The 17,499-nt window shown below is 38.1% G+C and overlaps 1 protein-coding gene and 1 long non-coding RNA gene across 2 annotated transcripts in view; one reads left to right on the top strand and one right to left on the bottom strand.

Annotated features, from left to right (window-relative positions):
• Nucleotides 1-11,056, top strand: part of LOC118249139 (uncharacterized) — a 58,530-nt gene extending 47,474 nt beyond the window's left edge. The window contains exon 3 of the long non-coding RNA XR_004778960.2: nucleotides 9,532-11,056. This is a non-coding gene — a long non-coding RNA (uncharacterized LOC118249139). The remainder of the gene's footprint in view (nucleotides 1-9,531) is intronic.
• The window catches only part of HAPSTR1 (HUWE1 associated protein modifying stress responses), an 824,185-nt gene that overhangs the window by 463,388 nt on the left and 343,298 nt on the right, over nucleotides 1-17,499 (bottom strand). The gene's annotated exons all lie outside the window — the stretch shown is intronic.

The raw sequence follows: 17,499 nt of genomic DNA, 5'->3' as shown, positions 1-17,499 counted from the left end.
CCTGCAAGCATCAAAGTTGATTTGTAGAACATTTTTACCTCTATAAAAAATCTGTAATGAGTGAGTTTCCCAAATTTCAACATTTTATTGTACTTCAATAGGAGAGCTGTTTCTGAATGGAGAAAGATTGGCAGGGAGATCGGATTTATGCTGCACTTGAAAATCTTGGGAGGTTTTTCTTTTTAGTTTGATCTTAGTCTTAGTCTCATTCTCATTTTTCTTCTTCTTAATATTATTTTAGATTGACTGTTTTGCATTAGCATTATTTAAAACATTATCTCTGCTAATGTACATCTGCTTTTCCTTGTTTCACTTTCATTGTTTCACAATAATGCAAACGTATCCCAGCGCAGTTCTGTATAACTGATAAATTAAGAATATATCCCACACTTCAAAAGGAAGTGGTTCTAGTATCAGTACTTTGCCTAATGAAAACTTGCATATTGATCATGCTAACTTCTCACATATATTTCCTATCTTTCGTTCTTGTCCCTCATATGAATTACAGTGCAGCACAAAATTCTGCACCACTTCTATTTCTAATCATAGAACCACAGACTCACAGAATGGGTTGGGTTGGAAGGGACCTCAAAGCCCACCTGGTTCCAACCCCTGCCATGGGCAGTGACACCTCCCCAAGTCCAGGCTGCCCAAACTCCACCTAGCCTGGCCTTGGGCACTGCCAGGGATGGGGCACCCACAGTTCCCCTGGGCAGCCTGGGCCAGGGCCTCACCACATTGCCATCAGAAATGTTATTATTTATGGGAGACCTATATTACCTGTATAAGGTAAAGGTAAATAAATCGTACATACATACTATGTATGTGTTAATCAAGTAACTGGTAATAAGTAGAAGTATTCTGCAATCACTTGTCTCCAGACTGGCAGAGACGACGCCAACCTTAAACTGACTTGGATGGACAAATTTGAGTTGGAACAAAAACCAGGAAGAGTGGTTGGAGGGGAGACAAAGGAAGTGGCAGGATAGCTTTTAAAGTAGAGCCAGAAAAATACTACGTGCAGAGAGGTTTATAAATAATTACCTTCAAAGTGTAAACATTGAACAACTGAGTATTGTTTAAGTTTAGCTGAAGCATCCCCATTGAGTGTGTTTTCACAAATGTATTTGGCCCAGCTATTTGTTGGATTCTTGTCTGTGCCCTCTGAATTATATTCAGTAGAGACTTGAAAACAAATTATACTTGCTTTTTCCACTTGTAAGTGCAGATTCTCTCTTCTTCCTCCTCAAGAGGAGCTTGAGGAGCATGAGGCAGTACATTAATGTTGCAGTTCTCTCTGTTGACATACAGACATTTACATATGTCTGATCTGTTATTCAAAGCAGTGCATCAATAATAATTGAACAAATAGCTTCCAAGAGACAAGAGAATTAAAAACTTCATATTCCAGATTGTAAAGTGTTGTATGACTTTTTGCTTGTTTTGCATTTCTATCTCTTTGTTTTTTTGAAGTCAGGGTGAGTTGTGGGTTGTTTTTTTTTTAATCTCTCAGAGATCTGTCTTTGACTATTAAATATCTAAAATGGTTTTGAACTATAGGTTAATGTTTCTTAACATTAAGAAAAGTTTACTTAATATTCTTTCAAGTGTTTTCTGTTTCTTTTAAAATAACTTCTTTGTTCTTTTTATTAGCTAATGTCTAGAAAGAGTTAAAATATTGCAAGTTCCATTTTGCTGTTTTTCTTAACCTGGAGTTTGAATTTTCACTTGCCCTAATGACTTAACGAGGAACTCATGATTCTAGTACAATATTGACCATATTGTCATTTTTCATCTTGGGCTCTTTGTTTCCATTTCTGCTAATAGGAAAAAAAAAAAAAAAAAAAAAAAAAGAAAAGAAAAAGAGAGAGAGAATGCGGATACTTCTTTCCTTATTGTTGCAGTGAGATCAATGAGAGACTCAGGTCTTGCAACACTGCAAAAGTCACAAGGGAAGGACTGATTCTCATCTCCTGCTCTAACAGTGTAATGTTTATCCTGTCTGTTTCAAAATGACAAAATTAAAACTATGTAGCAAACACGGACCTATGAGAGAGTGTTTCTGAAAGTCAGCTCAGTAACCAAGAAAGAGATAAGCATGACTGGAGACTTGCTTGTATCAGGCATAGTGTAGCCAGAGGACCAGGGAGGTGATCATCCCCTTGTACTCTGCTCTGGTGAGGCCGCACCTTGAGTACCGTGTTCAGTTTTGGGCCCCTCACTACAAGAAGGACATCGAGGCACTGGAACATGTCCAGAGAAGGGCTAGGAAGCTGGTGAAGGGCCTGGAACACAAGTCCTGTGAGGAGCAGTTGAGGGAACTGGGGGTGTTTGGTCTGGAGAAGAGGAGGCTCAGGGGAGACCTTATTGCTCTCTACAGGTACTTGAAGGGAAGGCATGGGGAGCTGGGGGTCGGCCTCTTCTCACAGGTAACTAGTAATAGGATGAGAGGGAATGGCCTCAAGTTGTGCCAGGGGAGGTTCAGGTTGGAAATGAGGAGACATTTCTTCTCAGAAAGAGCAGTCAGGCATTGGGATGGGTTGCCCAGGGAGGTGTTGGAGTCACCATCACTGGGGGTGTTTAAGGAAAGGTTGGACGTGGTGCTTAGGGACATGGTTTAGTGGGTGGCATTGGTAGTAGGGTGATGGACCAGATGATCTTGGAGGTCTTTTCCAACCTTAATGATTCTGTGATTCTATGATTCTATTCTGCTGTTAGTAAAAAGATTATAATATATTTCTGAGTTAAGTGAGTGAGTAGTAAAGTTAATTCATACAAACTGCATTATTGCACTTGAAGCTACAAAGCCGCATGAGTTGCTTCAAAAATCCTGACTAGCAGAGTCAGAAAGGGAATAGGCAGAAATTAATTTAGGACATTTTTGACATCCACAAAATGAAAAAAAACAGAATCAGAGCAACGAAACAGAAAATCAAAAATAGTGCAGAATGGTACTAAAACTGATGAGGTAGATGACAGAAAAACAGAATAAATATGCTATTTAGGAAAAGTTTCTCAGATATCTGGAGTGTGATGATCAGCAGCAAAGCAAAGAAAACCTAGGGAAAAAATATATACTTATTAAAAAAATTGTTTTGCATTTTTATTTTATTTATTCTTTCTGTAATCTTTAGCAAGTCATTTTCATGACTCAATTACATGCAATCAGTGCAGCAACAAAAATTGAATTCCTAGAGATTCAAAACACTGTACAGTACTTAGAAAAACAGGTTCTCTAAAGGTATTTGTATTATTGGCATATGTATTTATTTCCTGTGCTACCTCTCAAAACTCCAGCAATGACCCTGAAAGCAAAGGGGTGCAAACAGCTACAATTTAAAAAAATATTTTCTTCATTCACAGGGGACTCAGAAAAACACATCAACTTCTATATGTATAGAAGAAGCATGATATTTTATTTGGTACCAAAGGTAAAATGAACAGTTACGTGACTATCTAATAGGCAGGACTTGGAAACAGCATAAACATTAAGAATCTTATTTACATTCTGTGGATTCATTTTTCATAGACTAAGCAAAGAAAATGCAGCCTCTTTCTGCCCCCCCATATGTGTTGTGCACCTGTTATAAAGATATATTGATGCTTAATGTGAATTTCAGCTCACATAATTTTATTAAAGCAGAGTTCCTATAGGAGTCAGCAGTCAATACATCAGAGTGAGCAGAGTACTGATTACAAAATGCCTTTGACAGGACTCCATTCATTTAATAGGCTTGACTCATTCTCTCCATCAGAGTACAAAATCTTTCTGTGCTGTGTCTGTGTGAAAGGACTGAAAAATAAGGAACTAAAAATTTAGACACTTGAATAAGAATCTAAATTGTAGTACTGATTTTGCAGTGTTTTAGGTGTATGAATCCTGTTTTAAATGTAATAACCTTAGAGCTGTAGTCTCTTCTAGATAGAAATGTGAGCCTTTTCTTCTTGTTTTTTATTAAAATGAGCAGCAACCTTTTGAGAAAACACTGGCTCATTGTTTTCTGTGGCAGGTATCTTGTCTTCTTGCTGATGCACAAGGATTTACGAATGAAGAAGTAAAAATTAGGGAGTGGATCTTTTGTAATGAGTAGCCAAAAGCAGGATGAATTTACTTGCAAACCTTTGGGATGAGTTGGTCTTTTTTTTCTGATTTGGAAGGACAGTATGACTGTAAACTTACTGAGCATGGAAAGCATGTGTAGATCTACAGAGCAGTTCAGAGAGGAACTTTAATTTCTTCTCATGAGTTAGTGCAATACGTTCTCTTCTGTCATGACATCTCAATGTGTCATTTCCTTATCCATAACAGATTTGCAAATTGGGACCAAGAACGGAAACGTTGAGCGTGTCACATCAATAGGCTTAAGAAAAACCCTAATTCATAGCCTGCCACGCTCTTGCAGGCTGAGAGCTACAGCCTTTACTGATGATCAAAATGATACTTAGATCAGTAGCTTTCATGATACTCCTGATGTAAAGAACTCTTGCCACTTTCCTGTATTCTCCTTCCTGTCCTTGTAGACTCACTGCCTCCAGTCAGCTGGGATTTCCCTGGTTAGCCAGGACTGCTGCTAACTTATTGAAAGCGGCTTGGTGAGCACTTCTGCCAGCTCCTCCAGCACCCTTGGGTGAATCCCATCCAGCCACATAGGCTCATGAACATTCAGAAGATGTAGGAGGTCATTTACAATTTCCTCCTGGTTTATACAGGTTTCATTTTGCTCTCCATCATTATCTTCCAGCTCAGGTCTTAAGTACTTCAGCCTTATTCTCATCTTTTGTCACTACATTTCCCCTCACATCCAGTAAAGGATGGAGATTCTACTTAATTCTCCTTTTGCTGTTGATGTAGTTCTAAAAGCATTTTTTATTGCCTTTTACTACACTAGCCAAATTGATTTCCAGCTGGGCTTTGGCCCTTCTAATTTGTTCCCTGCACAGCTTGACTAGGGCTGCATAGACCTGCTGAGTTGCCTGCCCCTCTTCCAGAGTTCATGAACTCTTTTTCCTCTTGAGGTCCTGCAGCAGCTGTCTGGTCAGCAAGGCTGGGTGTCTGCCAGCTCGACTTTCGGCGACACAGTTTGTTTGATACTTACCTGAGTGCTGTCAAGATCCGAGGAGGGAGGCATTTAAGAACAGCATTGTAAAATGCTCTTGGTTGTGTTTTGCTGTTTCGGTGTAATAATTGAAAGGTTTGGTGGTCATTTTGAGCAATGCCTGAACTGACTGTAACTTGCATAGTTGAGCAAAGCTCAGCAGTAATGCTGGAACACAGCTGTACCTGTATTCAGTGCAGCAGACGGGAGTTTGTATCCTGTTGCAATTCACTTCACCAGTTACACAGCTTATAGCCTTGTTACAAACTAAAGAGGAAAAAGCAATGCATTTTCCATGGTGTTTTGTTTTCAGAAGTTACAAGAGTCACGTAACCTTAAATGAATCAGTTAGGAAGAGATGGAAGTCTTAAACAAGATATGCTTTACCTTTTTGTGATCATTAAAGGGGGGTGGAGTACCCAATGGATTCAGAAGACTTGATCTTTTTTTTTCATGAGCTAATTGCTCCTTGTGTGTCTGTTCCCATACAAATTATTCTGAACATTTACTTTTTCCATTATGTGAAGTTTTAAGCCAGAGAAAAAATACTGCAATTATCTCCATAAGTACAACTGCGAGAAAGCATCGACAGGCACAGATGCTCCTTAGGAATTTGAGTACAACCGAATCAATGAATATCTAAAGATTTAAATCATTATTTCCAAAGAATTTCAATGCTCTGCATGATAACGTTAACTAGCAGCAGTCCCAGGTCTAGGGGAAGTTGGCAGCACAGGGAGACATTCACATCAGTAAGGAACAGCCGACCTGCTGCCACCTGTGTCTGTACATACAGTTTGCCTCTTCGGCTGCGTGGCACACTGCTTCACCTACGAGCCGACCAAGGCTCGCAGAAACACAGGCAGAGAAGTTGTTGCTTTTGTCTTGTGTAACGGTGTGTACTGCAGGTGTGCCCAGCGTCATCTGGGTTTGACTTACATTGTTCACAAAGCAAGTAGCACAGTTACAGTGAGAAGTTCCTCTCTGTACTGGGGAAGGGACTTTGGTTTCTCTGTCTTCTATTGTTGGGAACACTTCATGGCTTTTGGAAAAGAGAGAGATCTATCTCAGATATGGGCGTTTATGAGTGAATAACAGATCTTGTATGTATGGCTGGAAATAAAAGGATCATAATATCTTTTGGTTTTGTTTTTCTTGCTTTAAGCCTAATATAGAAAAAAAATGATAATTTTTATGCAACATGTATTAGCAAAGAACAATGGAATAGCTTTTGAATATATTGGTCTTACAGCATTTCAGTTCAGAAATTCAGGCTTTTCTGTGACCAGCAGTTGCAGGACTCAAGGATCGGAATTCCTTTGTTGTAGGCTAAAATTACTTAACTATACGCAAAATATACATAATCCTTAACTGTGCTCTGCAAGCTGCACTATTACAAAGAAATATAAGAATACCATTAGTTACTTAATGTCTCTACACAAATGTGCTTTTTGTGGTTTGCAATATTAGTGTTCTGCTTTCAGCATTTTAGGTACTAACTGTTCAAAATAAAAAGAAAGATATAAATAATTTTACTTCAAAAGCTCAATAACTGTTGCTTGTACTTTACCCTGAAACCTTTCAAACAAGTTTTCCTGATTTTTTTTTTTTTAACGAAAATAATCAAACTTGAGTTTTCAAAATTCCCTCAGCCCATTCACTCTCTTCCATATTTCCAGCCTTCTGTCATAACAACTAGACTTCATTACTCAGTTTTATGAACTGTTGCACAGACAGACTGTTTGTTTAAAAAAAAAAAAAAAAGCCAACCGATCTCATTTGCTAGGACCTTCTGTAGAGAATAGCACTCATGTAGGAATCAGGTCTCCCAAGCAGCATGGTCAGCCACTGTATGGAGCATCTTTGCAAGGGCAGGTTTGTGCAGACTGGATGAGCTTACCTTGTGAAAGCAGCTGCAGGTTCAGTCGGTCACATCACGCTAGTTGTCTCGAGCCCAGACCAGCTGGGAAAATGAGAAAAGTGTGTGCGTATGGGCACAGTTCTGATGCTCAGCTGCACCGCACATATATTTGTGTGGCAAACTCGAATGTGATCCTTCTACACGCATTTGAAGTTCCATGGCTTTTGCCACAGAAAAGAAGGAAAATATTAAGAAAAGCATTTAAAGATAACACAGTAAAGTTACGTAGGAAAGAAGGCAAGTGGACCAAGTACCAAATATCAAAAGAAGAGGGGACATAGACAGTTCATAACTGTTGTTCAGAGGTCCCTTCCCACCTCAGCTGCTCTGTAATCCTGTGGTTCTGTGATAGGCTGTGTGTGAAAGGGGAGAGTAAGTATTTGCCTTAGTGGCTTTCAGTTCCATGAAAGTGATGCTGAAGGCACTTCAGATGTGATGTCAGCGTTTTTCAAGCTACTTCAAAGAATTTATTTGATTCAATATTAGCACAGATGTTTTACGTATTGGCAAAAGACAGGAAGACATAGAGGTGTTGCACAGACTGGGATTGACACTAGATCATCTGACACATGATGCATTTGAAACAGTGTACATCAAATCTTATTTGAAAGAGTTGTTTGTTTGTTCTGCTGGTTCCACAGGCATTACCACACTGCTAACTTCAGTCCTAAAACAGAAAATTGCAGCTCTGACCTACACTGGTATTCTGTGTGCGTTTGGGAAATAAATAGCAGCTACCTGAAAGTAGCTGAAAGTACATTTATGGCAGTGACAGCTGAAGATATTACAATGTCCTGATGCAAGAAAATTCTCTAGGGCTTATTTGGCATGCCAGGTGCCTAACTTCTTGGGACATTTTGGATTACAGCATTAGCTGCTGTCATACTTCAAAGTAAATGCATGTTCTTCCTTGTGGTAACTTATGTTATTCATACTGCACACACTAATTTTCCTTGGTTATTAAATAGAGATAGATTTATTTCACTTAGACCACTTTCAGTTTAATTTCTACTAAAATGATGTAAGCAATATTAGTTGAACAATGATATGGCAGATTATTTATCATAACCAATTTATATTTGCAACTATTTTTTAACCCTTAATTATGCATTGTTGCAAGTAGATACAGCAAGTATCTATGTTGATGTTCAACAATATGCCATCCCAAGCACTTGCAGAAATATTTCAGTTCTTTTAGCAGCCATAGTTCTGGTGGAATTCAAACAGAGCTCTTCAGTTTTAGGGAGGATGACCATAGTCTGTCCATAGTGACCATATAGAGACTGACCGTAGTGACTTGTTCTACTCCAAGCTTGGTAGCTTGGCTACTCCTCATATTTGTTCTTGGAACCCCTACTCCTGAGACTGTTTCCTCTAGAGAGCCATTTCCATTCTTCTTTATCTTCCCAAGAGAATGGAATGTCTGCCTCCAGTTGTGCCAGGGGAGGTTCAGGTTGGAAATGAGGAGACATTTCTTCTCAGAAAGAGCAGTCAGGCATTGGAACAGGTTGCCCAGGGAAGTGGCGTTGTCACTGTCCCTGGGGGTGTTTAAGGAAAGGTTGGACATGGTGCTTAGGGACATGGTTTAGTGGGTGGCATTGGTAGTAGGGTGATGGCTGATGGCTGGACTTGATGATCTTGAAGACCTTTTCTAACCTTAGTGATTCTATGATTCTGTGAATTACTCTTACTTGTGCATGAGCTTCAAGTAAATACTTGTCAACCTGACTGAATTGTATACCCCATAGCAGAAACCTTTTCCATTATTAATTATATTTCCTTCTGCCTTTTTGTTGTAAAGGAGGGCAAAAGAGTGTGTGTGGCAGGGCACTGCAGGGTGGGGTTAAGGAGGGTGCTGTGGCCATGAAGGAGGAGCTGCTGTTCTGAAGTTCACAATAATCATTTTTGTCTGTGGGGCCCAGGACAAGATCAGTTTGAGAGATGGGATTCTCCAGAGTCTGCTTTCTGCACAATGCCAAATAGGAAATAATTTTCGTTCAATAGCCTTAATTCCCAGTCTGTGCCTACATGCCACTCAGGAAGAGTACATCTACAAAGCTAAAGAAATCAAAAGAGCTTAGCTTTTACAGAATCTATGTTATCAGGGAGATAGGGGAAGGCAGACATTTGCATTAATAACAATAATGAGAATGAGAATAGACAGAATGAATTTGGCAACAACATTCAGTAATTTTGCAAATGTAAAATCCTGAAGCTTTACAAGTGTGCCAGATATAAATTTATATAAATTCCTTATTTCCAGAATTAGCCAGATCATAAAATATTCATGTTAGTGAAGTTTCCAAGTTCTAGATAATAATCCTCCTGGAAAATAAATACATGAAAAGTATTTTCAGAAAAAAAAAAAGTGGAAATTTTTGCTTTGGTAAAACAGACTTTTTCACTCTAAACAGTGTTTTAACTCATCAGCTCTTGGTTAAGGTATGGTCCACCTATGCTTGCAGAAGAGTTCTGCATTATGGACTGCAGTAACTGCTATACTCTTTCTTGCAGATTGCTTCTGAAATATCAGAGAAAAAAAATACAACTATTGTGAAGTCATTCAAGACAGCAAAACTCTGACTAGCAAGTCAGATCCAGATCCTTTATTTTGTAATTTGGTTACTGTGATTTATTATGTGTTCTGTTACCAGTGCTTTTCTCTATATACTTTTTCAGTGAAGTAAATTCAACAAAATATACCATCTCATGGCAATAAGAGAACTGATACAGAAAATAATTTGTAGTGTAGTATTGATAAATGCTTGGCACAGTAATAGGAATATGTCATCAGTCACCTGTGTTCATGTTTGATAGCATTATATCAGCTAATTCAGGATGAATGTCCTTTGCTTTAACCTTGGTTGTGTTTGCAACTTACTCTAGAGGAAAGTACTAATCCTTCATTAACTAGTAGGTGTGAAACCTTCTCTGTCAAGAGGGTTGAGGAGTGGGCAGATTAAAATCGGTTTTAGAATGTGGCCTGGTCAAAATCAAGTCTTTTTATGCAGTCTTGTAAACTGCATAAATTATTAGTAAACATTTTTGAAGGGTAAATGAATAAATCTTTGTATTTTGCAGGTTTGCTCTTTTTGTCTTTGGAGCATTCAAAATGTACATATAAAAAATTCCAAGGACACATCAGATCTTTGATCTTGCTACACCTTTAATTTTTAAGAGCCTACATAATGTTGTGCTTTACATTATGCATTAAGATATTTGTAATTAGGAACTTGTGGTAATGACCCATTCTCAAACAAAGTAGTTCTGTTTCTTTTTTTCCCATTAACTGCATTGAGAGTTTATTTGTTGAGAATTAGGTTTAATTCTATTAGCAGGAATTGTGAGACTTTTGCAAGACAAGGTATATTAGCATAGTACTTTGCTTGTAATGAGAGCCAAAAAGCATTTAGGGAAAGAGGTAATTATTGGAGAATTTCCTTCTTTTAATAAGAAAAATCTAGCTAAATTTCAGTACTCTGCTCTAAAAGTCCCTTAAGCTTTAATTAATGGCTAAAAGAAAAATAAACTGGATCACAAAAATTCTGTAGATGTTTTCTGAGAGTTACTGCTGAGTAAAATCCACTAATTTAATAGAGTTCATTTAATTTGAAAATTTGGCAACATCAGCTGTTTTTTTTTTCCCAAAAGTTTTCTGCTTTTTAAACTGATAGCAGTATACTCTTAATACAGAGGAAAGATATTAATTGCTTTCAGCAAGGACCACCATTCCCCCGCACATACCGCCCACATTTTTACCAGAATTAGGTTGATGTGTTCTGTAATAAAAATGTGCTGTATACTGACCTGACCGGAAGGTCTCATAATGCCCATCTTCAAAATCCTGCGAAGGCAGTCCTAGTTTTATAAACTTACTGTAAAGGCTTTTATTGGTTTTAAATATCTAGCAGGTTTTTTTTTTTGGTTCAGTTTGTCTGGTAACTTTCTGCACAAGTGCCTGTTCCACTTGTTATATTGGAGTAGTGTGTCTAATAGTAGTGGGATAACCCATATAATATAACCAGATAACTGTCCCCACAGACCAGTCCTGTTCAGAGAATGTGCCAAAGATGCCATTAACTCTGATATTCCAGTTCATCTCTGTAAATCTGTGAGCTCTTTGGAAATAACAGTTGTTAAGAGTCTGGCTGAAAGTCTGGTTGAAACATATTTTCAGTCAAATACAATAGATCAGGTCCAAGGCTAGCAAAAGATATCTTCATATTGGAGAATATTCAAACAACCTTTATAAAGTTTGAAACGAAACAATTTACTGATAAAATAAAACCAAATACGTAAGATCCGTACAGGCGATACTGCTCATTTATTCATGGAGAAAAGTGTTTTATTCTTACTAAAGTATTATCTTTCCCAAGAATGGGTACTCATATCTTGTTGAAATAATTTTCACTATTCTAGTCTTAATTCTTCTTCTTTTACCACTTACATAAGCTGACAATCAGGAGCTAACTCTGTTCCTTAAATACTGTTGCTTATCAAAGAATCAGAGAATCGGGGAATGGGTTAGGTTAGAAGGGACCTCAAAGCCTGCCTGGTTCCAACCCCTACCATGGGCAAGAACACCAGCACAGGCTGCCCAAACCCCACCCAGCCTGGCCTTGGGCACTGCCAGGGATGGGGCACCCACAGCTCCTCCTGGCCTGGGCCAGGACATTACTGCCCTCTGAGTGAAGAATTTCTTCTGAATATCCAGCCTAAATCTACCCTCTTTTAGTTTAAAACTGTTACCCCCTTGTCCTATCACTCTCTGCCCACATAAAAAGTCACTCTCCGACTTTTTTATAAGCCCCCTTTAAGTACTGGAATACCACTGTAAGGCCTCCATGGAGCCTTCTCTTCTCCAGGCTGAACAACCCCAATTCCCTCAGCCTCTCTTCATAGGAGAGGTGCTGCAGCATTTGCAGACTTGCTCAGGGTACACTCAATTCCACCATCCATGTCACCAACAAAAATGTTTAGTGGGTTTACATGGCAAGGTTTTGGTATCTGGGAGCTGCAAAGGTGGCTTCTGTGAGAAGAATCCAGAAGCTGTCTTACGTTAGATAAGGGCCACTTTCAGCCAGCTCCAAAGGGCCCTGACACTGCCCAGAGCTGAGCCAATAAGCGATGTTGTTTGCGCCTCCATGAGAGCATATTTAAGAAAGGGGAAAAAAAAACTGCTGCGCAACAGTGGTTGGGCAAGTGAGGAGTGAGAAACGCTGACCCATCCCCAAGTTGAGAAACAGCCTTGCAGTCACCAAGGTCAGTGAAGAAGGAGGGGGAGAGGTGCTCCAGGTGCCAGAGCTGAAGTTCACCTGCGGCCAGCGGAGAGGACCATGGAGGAGCAGGCTGTTCCCCTGCAGCCCATGGAGTTCATGGAGCACAGAGGAGCAGGGTTCCATGCTGCAGCCCGTGGAGGAGACCACGGTGGAGCAGGTGGACCTGCACTGACGGAGGCTGTGGCCTGCGGAGGACCCCCGCAGGAGCAGATTCTGCTCCGGACCTGTAAGCCGTGGAGAGGAGCCCACGCAGGAGCAGGTACATACATTTTTATACATACAATGAACCCCTTAGAAAATTTTGGTATTGATGATATCAGTTTAACTGTTAGCACCTTCTGTAAGGTGCTGAAAATTCCAGACCACAATACTATTTATTTTACCCAGAATCCTGCTTCATTTCTGTTCAGAACAAATTCATGTTCTTAGGGTTGGTGCTCAGTTACTAAATTTAGTACTTAAGTTATGATTAAATTCTAATATTAATATAATTTTATTAGGAATTAATTACTTGTGATTACTGAGTCTTTACAATAATAATTTGCTCTAAATTTGTCTATTTGGCTTTTTTTGTATTGTATTGTACTAGCATTACATTATTCATTCTATCTATGTTACCACATTACCTTTATTATTTCTCCTGCTTTACCAGGAGTTACTTTGGTACAGCCTGCTGCCATATATTTTTGGCTTCTGCTTAATCCTCCTGGTTTGACTAGAGAGAAATGACAATTATAATTGGCCATATATACAAAATAGGTTTCTCCCCACTTTCTAACATTAGGGTTTGCTTAAATACACCGTACTGCTGACTCTGGAAAGTACAAGGCCAGGAGACAGTGTAAGGAGATGGTAGACCAGAACAAAGGATGCAGACATGCTTCAGAGGCCATGCAAATAACAGCAAACTGTGGAATATGCATGAGGTTAAAACCAGTTTTAATTAAGTATAACATGGGTTTGCAGAAAACCTATTTCTGTATTAAGCTTTCCTGGTGCTATGCTTGAACCTTCATGTTGAGTTCTGGGCAGCCTTTCTTCGCAAAGTCAGGAGAGATTCATGGAAAGAAACAGAAAGCATGTTGCAGATAGCACAACAACCTCTGCAAAGTAATTATAACTGTGTGACAGTGACTGATATTTAAGTGCATCTGTTGAAAATGGTGCAAACTCTACAGATGGAAAGATGGTAATTTGACAGCATTAGGAGGAAAGCTAATAAAAGACTAATGGCAGAAAAAGCTAATTGTTTACTTCATCAGTTCACAAAGTTATTCAAGGAGGTGTGCAGTTTTACATCTTGGTTTAGATAATTTGCTGAATCGCTATAGCCAGTTTCCCTCAACATATAAGCTTGGTTGTACTAGTACAGAATTAAGTAATGATTCTGGGATGTGACTGTGGTTTCAAGACTGATTCTAATGATGGCACATGTGGTTTAACTCATTTCTGCTTCTAGCTCACCCACAGCTGGTCCCCTCTTGCTCTTCAGTTACACTAGGACCATATTCTAGTTTATTCTCTAGTTCTGTGAATTAAGCTGGGTTTAAGAGGGGGACAAAAATAGCACACGTACAGCGGAGGTAATTGAGTCTTTTGGGGCAAGGTGGGATTTGAAACATTCTGTAGTTTTACTTTAGATGATGTTTGAAGAAACAAAGTTAGGGTTGGATTTAATTTTTTTTTTCAAAACAAATTAATATGCCAATGAGGGATTTTTTTGTTTAACCAAAGCTTTTGTCCACAACAATTACATTACTGTCACAATAAGAAAGTTTTCTGATGCTCAACTTCAACATTTCTGATACTCAGCCTAAACTTTCGATGTCACCTTGTTCTTCCAAATGAACTTCTTTATTTCCGTGAGCATTTGGAATTATGTCTGTTACCATCATTTGGCTAGATGTTTTGAAAATGATTTACTACTATGTTATGATGGAGAAAATACTACAGATGTTAAGGAGAAAATACTAAAGATGTTACTGAATCATTGTTATTTTTATTTGTCTTATAATGTCCCTGATTTAGATTGGAATTTTGATATAAATATGAGAAGGTTTAACAGTTTCAGATAATAATTCTAGTAGAAAACTAAAATAAAAGTTACGCTCATATTCCCAAAGGATATCAATGAATAGCTCAGTCTTTGCCAAGTAATCCTTTGTTAGTAAAGGTGAGACCATCTAATTTTATTAGGTTTGTTATTCTACCCACTGTAACAGTATCTTATGCAACAAAAATATCTTTTCCCTGATACAGTTTTCTAAGGTAAATAATATAAGCAAAAAAAACCTGTAAATATGACAAAAGAGTCATTCTACTAGCAGAATTAACAATGGCAAAGGTTGCTGCATTCTACAAAATGGGATTAGTTCCAGTAGTCTTAGAGTGATAATATACTGTAAATTTAGTTTTAAATATTTTTTAAGAATTCATTTGGAACTAGTAATTATAGGAATTTTATATTGGGACATGTAGATCTGCAAATTTTTGTTTGTAGGAAAACAGAAGTTAAATCAGTAATGCTTTATCAGTGAATCAAATATTAACTAAAAAAAAAAAAAAAGCTTTTGAATTATTTGTGGTGTTAAGACTGATGTGTTTACCCAATGATACTGTTCCAGAAGTAACAAAAATCCAAAGATCTTTGGGAATCAAGCCAGGTTTTTCTAAATCAGAACTCCAGTAGGTACTAGAGATATTTGAACTGTCAACATTCAGGAACTGTCTTTCCTTTAGAATTGGCTCCAATGATCTAATGTATTTAATTTAAGACTATGTTATTAATTATGCTTGGAAATTTGATTGATTACAGAAAGCAATCCCAGTAGGTTCAAGTATTCTCAGATTAATTGAAGGACAAAGCATATGAAGAAAAGACTTGTGGAAGTCTGTATGCAGGTACTTTTATCCTTGCTGGTGAGAAGAATCTGTCACTTTTATGCCTTTTATAGCACAGATTCAAAACCAGACAGCTTTGAACTGTATCTACAATGAATCTTACATTATGACTTCAATGAAAGACAATCTAGTGTGAGATTCTTTTGGTCATGTTTCGAAGATTTATTCAAACTATACAAGGTTTCCCAAGAATGAAGAACAAAAAAAATATATATTTTTTCAGTACCTGGTTCAGTACCAGGCTTTTAAGCATGTCATTGTAAGCCTCTGACTGGACATGTGCTCATAAATGAAATCTTAAAATAGTCTTTACTATTGGCATATTTGTATGTAATTCATTAAAGGATGACTTCAGAGATGTAATTAAAAGATAAATATATTTTGTGGATTTCACGTACCTGCTCAAACCTGGCAGGAGACTCATGACTGAGGTTTCTCTTTTTTATCAGTAGTGGATCCCCAAAATATTACTGTGTAAATATGTTGGAAAATACATTTAAAAGTTATATGATGGATCTTTTGTTCATAAGCTTCATGGACAAATATATTTATCGCTCTGTCAATTAATTATGAGATGTTTGCAGTTTCCCAAGAAGTTCTACGAAACATTAAGGAGGCTAATGGTCTGTCACATCTCATGAAACATATCATCAGCATGCTGTATCTAAACTAGCATTTCTTATAACAGCCTTACTAGGCAAAAACAAAGTTCAAGGATTTTTCAAATAACATTTTTTCTGTTCATGTTTAAAAGAAATTTAAAGCAACGCTTATTGTCGGGAAGAAAAAAGTATTCTTAGAATGTAAGCTGCCAGAATCTCTGAAGTGCACACTGTAAACATTTCACTTCTACAGTGACAGCTAAGTGAAGATGCCTTGCTCATTATCTATAAAGAATATGTGGCACAGATGAGCTCTGAATATAAATTCATAAAGAAATGGAGAAAACTTAATTCATTTTCAGGCAGAAATGTGATGTTCTTCATGCTGGAAACTTAACAGAAAATTAATTACTGGAAATCTAGCAAATATCTTGTAATATCTTGGTAATACTGTAGAAACAGTTTTCTTCACCAAAGGAAATAAGGGACACTAGAATATTTGAGGTAAAATGGAAATTTCCAGCTGAATGTGAGAAAACACTTTGAGACAGTGAGGGTGAAGGAGCACTGGCACAGGTTGCTCAGAGAGGTTGTGAAGTCTCCTTCCCTGGAGATACTGAAAATGCACCTGGATGCCTTCCTGCGCGATGTGACCTGGGTGCCCTGCTTGGCAGGGGGTTGGACTGGGTGATCTCCAGAGGGCCCTCCCAAATCTCTGCCATCCTGGGATTCTGTGTATATGAGATTCTGAAAATGGGAGACAGAAATAGGCCGTCAGTAATAGCTGTTCATTGTAGGTCTTTTAAATAAATGTCAGGAATTATAGAAAAAGAACGACATTTAGTTTACTGAGATGTGCTGTGAAAAACATTAACTATGTGTTAAACTTTACTAAAGCTTCTGAAAAATTGTATGTTTTATTTGTTTTTCAAAGAGAAAAAAATGCACTCCATTCATCTTTGCAAGCTTTGTCAGAGCTAAATACCTGTGTGCAATTAAAAAAGCTACAGTCATTTCAACAACGTTTAATTTTCTTTTTAAAGGTGAGGGATTTATGACACTGCATCAGGAAGCCTATTCGCTTATTGGTAGGTGTGTTCAGTCAGCCATGATTTATCATAGTATCAGAGAATGGGTTGGGTTGGAAGGGACCTCAAAGCCCACCTGGTTCCAACCCCTGCCATAGGCAGAGACACTTTCCCCAGCCCAGGCTGCTCAAAGCCCATTAGTAACAGCTAACGTAGAAATTGCCTATGGTGCTAAGACTCCTACTAATCACTAGCATAATTTTACAAACTTCAGTTAGTACGGTGACCTCTGCCTGGTTCACTTGGATATGAAAGGTTTTGTTTCATTTTTATGAAACATCAAATGATAACTTGGCCATCATTTAAAAAAGTCACCTCCCTTACAATTAAATAAATGTTACATGAAAAAAACCAACGAGCCAACAGGATGTGTACATCCAAGGTATGTACAACATATATTTCCCAGGGCCAAAACATACCATGCTTATCACATCACTGCACAATTGTGTACATTTCTGCAGTCCTGTATTCAGTCTGGCTGCAGTCTGGTGCATTCTTTGTTGCTTCTGATATGCTTCCATTTTCCCCTTATTTATTTATTTATTTATTTTAGTAAGTGGCAACTTACCACTACAATGACCTTCTAGTGAAAGAGAATTTACATTTGTCTTA

The sequence above is a fragment of the Cygnus atratus genome, chromosome 15, assembly GCF_013377495.2.
Source record: "Cygnus atratus isolate AKBS03 ecotype Queensland, Australia chromosome 15, CAtr_DNAZoo_HiC_assembly, whole genome shotgun sequence".
NCBI classification, from domain to species: Eukaryota; Metazoa; Chordata; class Aves; order Anseriformes; family Anatidae; genus Cygnus; species Cygnus atratus.
This window is presented reverse-complemented; position numbering and strand designations above follow the sequence as displayed.